The sequence below is a fragment of the Gavialis gangeticus genome, unplaced genomic scaffold (genome assembly GCF_001723915.1).
Source record: "Gavialis gangeticus isolate Ggan-Ray unplaced genomic scaffold, GavGan_comp1, whole genome shotgun sequence".
Classification (NCBI taxonomy): domain Eukaryota; kingdom Metazoa; phylum Chordata; order Crocodylia; family Gavialidae; genus Gavialis; species Gavialis gangeticus.
Window position 1 is genome coordinate 4,177,958 of NW_017728996.1, and position 8,084 is coordinate 4,186,041.

The window sequence follows — 8,084 nt, forward strand, 5'->3', positions numbered from 1 at the left end:
CCCGACCTCGAGCTCGCCGCCCGGTTCCGGCGTGACGCCGCAGCCGTGGGCCGGCACCCCGGGGAGCCGCCGCGCGGGGACGCCTTCTTCAAGGAAGCAGGGACGCCTGCAGCCGGCCCCCTGAGAAGATGCCAGGCGAGAGTGCCGCAAAGTGGCCTCCAAGAAGTCCTTCCAGTGCACAGCACTGCTGCTTGCAGTATAAATGCTCCTGTAGCTACACCGCTCGTCTGCAGTTGCTCGAGTACATTCTGGCTTATTTTGGGTGGAAATGGCGTAGGAGGCCTCGGCTCCCCCATTCGTAACATCATTTCCTACGGTTCCCAGTTGCAGCGTTTTGACTTGTCAGGAACCAGTTGTGTCCTGAGTCCAAGGACTGCCTGTACAGTACTCAGACGGGGGCTGTTCAAAAAGTATCGAGAGGGATGCTGTAGGAAACCAAATATTTTTATTTCCAGAGGTTTCGGCTTCATCTCCTTGGAAGTCCGCTCTGCCTGCAGCCACACGCTTCTCGCAGCCTTTCTGCCCTTGTCAGGAGCCCCTGTGATGCGCAGTTTGTGGAATCGCTAAAAGCTGCTCCGTCGCGTTTTGTTTAGTGGTTTCCATATCACAAAATCTGCCTCTCTTTATTTAAGGGTCACATGGGGCCATATCAGGTGAATATGGAGGCGGCGGCACTTGTGGGATACAGTGCAACTTTTTTGTGTTCCCTCAACTAAAGAAAGCCATGAAAGGAAGAAGATTTTGTGACGTGGAAACCGTAAAAGAAAACACGACGGAGCAGCTTTTAGCCATTCCACAAATTGCTCATCAGAGGTGCTCCCGACAGCGGCAGAAAGGCTGGGAGAAGTGTGTGGCTGCAGAAGGAGCAGACTTCGAAGGAGATGAAGCCAAAACCCTGGAAATAAAATATTTGGCTTCCTACAGCATCTGTCTCGATACTTTTTGAACAGCTTTCGTATAATCCATCGTGTAACACATTCATAATCTGTCATATGATATATGGCATGATAAAATCATATCCTTTTCCAACTATTTGAGTATAACTTTGAGTTAAAATAATGTGATAAAACAATATGAAATCATATCATTTTCCAACTACTTAAATTGTCTAATAAAAGATACAGGATTTATCCAAAGAGCCTTGTCTGCCTGTGTCCTTAGACCAACACGGCTACACCCAACACCCTTGTAATCTATCAGATGCAGTTCATCCATCATCGAACACAGTGGTTTACAACCTGTGGGCCACAGACAGGGTCCACGAAAGATGGCCGTGATCAATCGAAATGCGTGAATGCCCACACTTCCCGTTCAAAGGGGTCCACACCTCCATTGGAAACTTTTTAGGGGTCTGCAAATGAAAAAAAAAAGGTTGAAAACCTCTGCTTTAACATCTAACATACAGGCAACTCCCAATTATTTGGTTTCTGAAAAACCAAGTGTTCAGCAAAATGAGGGTTAAGCAAAACCAAAAGTTTTTGACAACCCAAGATGGCGACCGGGAGCGTTGTCACGAAACTCACTGAGCACTAAGTGGAATCAAGTATCAATTTAAAATGAGCATTATAGTGGAACAGCGCTAAGCGAAACAGCGTTAAGCGGGGGTTGCCAGTATTCATAACCTATCATACCAGTCGTGTTCTCATATATCACACCACATCTCTTTAATTTGCCTCTAGGTTGGCTTCTTTTCGTCTCCCCCTGCCCACCTCTAGTACACACATGTGTGACACAATTTCCCTGTGGCAGGTTTGGGTGTTGGGGGCGTGTTGTGGCAGGGCTGTTTTAGGCAGAGTTGGGATGATGGAGCGTACGGGGTGGTTTGGACAGGGCTGATCCTGCCTCAGGAAGGTGGCTGGACTAGATGTGAGCGCCGGAGGTCCCTTCCATCCCTGCTGCTCTGTTTGTATGATCTCTCAAGCATATTTTTACCACCTTTGCAGCAGCAGGACGTTAGCCACCATGGTCCCCCTTCTTTACCTGGAAGTTAGAAAGCTCCCTCCTGCACAGCAAAGTTTACACTTGCTTTGGAGACCTCAGCTGTACCCAAACAGAGTCCTTGATTCCAGTCTTCATTCCAGAATTTCAGACAGTATTTCAAATATCCTGGGCCCAAGGGCCTCGGTTAAAAATTGTGTGAGAAATCAGTGCAAAGAATGGTGGACAGGTCGGATGTGTCGATGGTAACCTGTGCTGCTGGGGAGATGCACTGTGGTTGGCATTTCCAACTTGCTGCCTTGTCCACAATCTGTCCCATACTATAACTCCTATGCTTCAGTCACAGGAAGGGCAGAAACGACTGGAAATCCTTGGAAGTCTCCAACTTCGCACAGCTGCAATGCCTTGTCTCCACTACCCAACACATCAACACCAAAGCAATGACAGGTCCCTGCATGCCACATCCAACTGTACATAAATAATCTTTTATGCACAACTGTGCATTAACATCGCTTGTAGGATACTGACTTCCACACCCGGTTCACAACTGAGAATCGAGTTAGAAAGGCCCTAGGAGGTCACATCTAATCCAACCCCCTGCTCCAAGCAGGACCAACCACAAATATATCATCCCAGCCAAGCTGGGTCTTAAAAATCTCCAAGTATGGAGATGCCACCACCTCTCTGGGTGACCTGTTCCAGTATTTCACCACCCTCCGAGTGAGAGAGTTTTTCCTAATACCTAGCCTCAGCTTCCCTTGCTGCAACTTGAACCCATTGCTCCTTGTCCTGGCATCTGCCCCCACTGAGAACAGTCCAGCTTCATCCTCCTTGCAACCCCCCCTGCAGGGAGGTGAAGGCTGCTGTCAAATCCCCCTTGGTCTTCTCTTCTGCAGGCTAAATAAGGCCCATGCCTTCAGCCTCTCCTCAGAAGTTCCCCCACCCCTAAACCATTTTTGTTGCCCTCCACTGCACTCTTTCTAATGTGTCCACCTCCTTTCCGTAGTGGGGGCCCACAGCTGGACACAGGACTCCAGGCGTGGCCTCACTTCCCTTGACCTGCTGGCAATGCTCCTGATAACACAGCCCAGGATGCTGTTCGCCTTCTTGGCAACAAGGACACACTGCGGGCTCCAGTTCAGCTTCTTGTCCACTGTCACCCCCAGGACCTTTTCTGCAGAGCTGCTGCCCAGCCCGTCACCCCCAGCTTGCACCGGTGCAGGGGATTGCTCCCTCCTAAGTGCAGGACTTTGGACCTGTCCTTGTTGAACCTCATGAGATTTCTTTTGGCCCAATCCTCCAATGTGTCTAGGTCTCTGAATCCTAGCCCTACCCTCCAGTGTATCTACTACTCCACCCAGCTTCGTGTCATCTGCAAACTTGCTGAGGGTGCACTCCCTCCCATCGTCCAGGTCGTTGATGAAGACATTGAACAAAACTGGCCCCAGCACTGACTCCTGGGGCACTCCACTTGATACTGGCTGCCAACTACATATTGAGCCATTGATCACTGCCCTTTGAGTCCGAGAATCCAGCCAGCTTTCTATCCACCTCCACAGTCCATTCTATCCACAGTCCATTCATCCAACCTGTACTTCCTGAGTTTGCTTGCGAGCACTTCTCAAGGTTGTTATTTATTATGCATGATTAACTGTACAATTTGACTTACATGTTCAAAGCAGGAGGAAAAAAATTAAAGCTGCCAACTGTATTTGATTTAATTCCTATAACGATTTCAAGATCCTCTATATTAAGACTTTAAACAATGGAGTGTATTTTTAAAAATAATCTCTGAATGGCCATTAGTGGAGATAAGTTCTCTCTCTGTTCAATAACTTCACAATTTAGCTCCTACAGTAGAAATTAATATAGCACCAACTCCAAAATATCCCAGGAATTGCCACTGCCCGTGTGGAGTTCATTCCTGTTAAAATGAACTTTTTGTCTCAAGTCCCTGTGTACCTTGCAATGAAGATTCATTTTCTATTACATTTTAAAGAATGGGATAGAAAATCATAGAATTTCTATAGCTCCATGATTTTTCTAAAATGTCTTTCATTCATAGGGCTATAGGGAAAACCAACTCAATTTGCCAAATTTGCATAAATATTATGTAGCTTTTCCAGAGCTAATCACAACTTTCAATCCCCTATTCCAATTTGTGTTGATGCAGCTGTAATCAAACTTCAGAGCTCTTTTTATTATATGTGGTAAAGCTATCAAACATTTACAGCTTGCAGCAGGGCTTTCCCGAAAACCACATAATCAAGGTCTATCATTTCATATTTCCTATTATGCCACCCAGTAGAATTTTTGTCATGGGAAGGTTATTGAACACTGAGGTCTTTATTTAATTGCTTTTTTCCCAAATCTTGCTAAGAAATAATTCCTGTTTGTGCAGCAAGACTGCAGATACATGTTGATATACAATGTAAAGAGATTCCCCAAGTTCACCTAATGTTTCCTCCCCGTATTCATCCTTTCCTAAAGAATTTTCAGTAAGGAAACAGTTAAAGAGCTCCAGATAGCCATAAAAAAATGGAATAATTAAGCATTCAGATCTTCTCCATATAATACAGATGACATGTAGTCAACAAGGAACATGCATGGGTTTAATCAATTCTCTTTGTAATTAAGTGTCCATATTTATCATGCACTCTCACAAAAGACTTCCAGATGTACAGTATTCAGAGGTGGATCCTGAAACTCGTGGCTTCGGTAGAAGAGCTGTGAATTACTAGGGAGATATTAAAGTAGAAAAAAAGCACACAATAACACTGTAAATGTTTAGGCTTGTTTTACAGTGCAGGCTTAAGTAAGTGCTATAGCCCACTGAGTCCCTGAGACATGGGAAGCAGCACGATTTGCCAGCTCTCAGGAAGCTGACTTATTTCCCTGTGTTGCCATGCGCTTCCCCCTTTGATCTCTGTTGCTAAAGGAGTTATCTACAATAGCAGTTCTCCATATTCTCTGTCCCGTGACTACGAGTTACTGCAAAGCCAGTTTCAGGACCCCATCTGCCAGCAGAAAGCAGAGGGGGCAGGTTGTGACCCTCTTGAATCTGTCTCTGGATTCCTCCCCCTCGTTCGAGGTTTCCATAGCTCAGATGTCCCACCTCTCATCCCCTTGCTAAAGTGGCATCTGTAACATGACCATCTGAAGAGACTCAAGCAGCTCCTTGTGTGAAGCCAGTGCAAGCAGTAAACATAATATTTAGTAATGCTGTGTCGTCTGCAGGCGCATCTTCCAAGTACTCTCCTACCAGTAATTTTCACAAGACGTTGCAATTCTTATTATTCAGTGAAAATGGAGGCAGAGAAATTAGGTGAACTGCCATGGCCCCAAATGAAGAGTTGGAGTTGTGCCAGCGCCAGGAGTAGAACCTAGCATTTTTTGCTTCCAGTCCCATGCTCGAAGGTAAGAGGAAATCCCAGGTATGTCGTTTAGAAAGACACGTAGGCAGAAGTGCAGTGAGTCAGAAAGTCCTCCAAGTGCCTCTGTGCTTCTACTACAATATCCTCTACCACGAGATTACGTATTTCCCATCTTGTAGGAGCCTAGAGAGTAAATAGTCACCATTTGTATCGCAGACACGGAAAGGTATTTGTTATATTACATGTTAAAAATAGAGAGATATGCGCACGGATGTATACATGGATTGAAGAGGGCCTGAGAAGCAACATTCAGATCCAAATTGTTGGTCAACCATGTCCACTATTTCACCTCTGTCTGTGACCAATACCCGTTTCTAAACAGGAAAACAAAAAACAGCTATAATACATGTAGTGAGAAGAACTCCTTGCTCCCTAGAAGAAATGACTCATGGCTCATTACCCTGGTGGCATGTATTTTCACAGCTGCGGTTCTTTTTGATTTTAAAGAGGTAGGTGAATACGTGAGAAAAATTTCTGTGTGGATAAATAGCAAACTAAAGTTACATACTTCATTGAAATCCACTCCTCCTGGCCCACATCCCAAAATCACTGCAGGGCTTGGTGAGCGAAGCACGAGTGTTGGTGAGGGAGCTCATGTGGCTGCATCGCTCGCAGGTACACTCATGGACTGTCCAGCCGTTCTCTATTCATTTGTTCTTCCAAACGATCGGCCTCCTCGTATACCAGTCTAGTCATAGCCAGCATAAAGATCTTCTCCGCAGTATCTACCATGTTTCCATGCCTTTCCCACTACCCCTTGCAGCTCTTCTGCATTTGGTGCATAGACTTGCCCAGATTCTCTGTACTAAGAGATGGGCTCTGCTCCTTTCAACCTCACTGGAAAATTTCAACTGATCTCAGTTCAACAGGATCAGAGTCAGAGCCCAAAGAGACTTTGGGAGACTCTGTTGTCTGGACGGTACAGTGTACTGGGAACTTTTAAACATATACTTTAGGGAAGCAAAGCTATTTGGATTCAGACAGGGTTATGAAAGATTTGGGTCCTCTTTTAAATTAAGCACATATTTTAAAAGAAAGAAAAATACAAACAGATGAGATTTTATCCTTAATGAAATGAATATTGTTTAAAGGCTGTTTGCTGCACAATTACTGAAAAATTACAGCGTAAACTGTACAGGTTAGATTGAGCAAAAATGGCCATGCAGTGTTAATGATGTTACCGTCCCCTACAAGACCAGCTTCAGGGCTGCATAATTGTTTCTGCCAACCTATAAATTTTTGAGTAACAACAAAATTATTGTGATTTTTCTTACTAAATAATTCATACATTACAAAGCATGCATGTAACAAGGCCCATGAATCACTAAGCATATAACGATCATATCTAATAGCATCTCTTCTAAGAGGAATTCAAACAGATTTATGTACTCGGGTTAACTAAAACACACTGATTCTGTAATGTTTATAATTCTATCCCCAAACTTTAAAGACTCCTAAAGAAGTGCTATATTTTTAAATTTGCATTTTAAAATTGAAAGCTTTCCCTGACCAGATTCCTTGCCTAAAGAACTGCTTTGAATCGTGTTTTACAGTATTAGGATAATTAATATCACTGAAAGTAATAAATTGGTTCTATAATGTACGAGTGCAGCGCTCATAAACGGTGCTTAAAGTGATGCACTTGCTAGTGAACTCATTCTAAGACTTACGTATTCTACCTTCCTGAACAAACAGCAACCAATAACACACCTGAACTGGTTTGGGTATTTATAATGCAGGGTAATCCATTATTATGAAACCTTAGCTTTGTCCCATTATTTTAAAATACTAAATAGATACACATTTCTGTTTTATACAAACAAACTTCCTCATTCATGCTCTACAAAGCAGTATGGATTTTAACTTGAACACATACAAAAGTCACAGACTCCCCCATTTTCTCAACAGTCATTTAATAGCTGCTTGTCATAGAAAGGTCTCACATTACTAAAGACTTCATTATTTTACAAAACATACCAGTGCATTTACTAGAGCATTATGTTGTATTAGCATAAATTATTAAGACTAAACTACACTTGCCTAAGAAACATTTTGTGATGCATTATCTCTGTTTATCTCAGCTGCATTTATTCACTTACTAATTCAGAAAAGTCAATAACTTGCAATGAGCATCCTAATCATTAATGTGAATTACTGAAGTTTTACTACACCCATATAGATTTTATTTATTCCTAAAAAGATGTCATTACTATCTCTCATCATCCACTTCACTATAGCCCTGAGGATTTTCACTTTTTTATGCTACGTTCACCTAAACTGAAAGATAATGCCTGAAGGGAACTTGCAGCTGATATGTACTTTCCTACAAATGTACACTTTGGGACATGCACTCATTTTAGACCACGAATTATCATCTTATATTTCTGGAAGAAGATTAAGGAATGTGACAGTAAACAACAATTTAACTTAAGTGGCAAGTTAAATAATATATGAACCCAAGGAGAAAGATGCTAAGTTCATATCAGAAAGTTAACCTTGGAAGCTCTAAGGACATGGCGATATTCAGCAGTACAAGCACTGAGACAAGCACTAAGTAAGCCAATGGACAATTTAGCTCTGTATGTGTCTTAAATTTGATCTTTTAAATGGTTTGATCTTCTGTGAGTTTAAAGGCATTATGGTCTATAGAACTAAAGTGGATGGCTGAGAGGTAGGAACTACTGATTTCTAATCACGGCTTTGCCACTAACT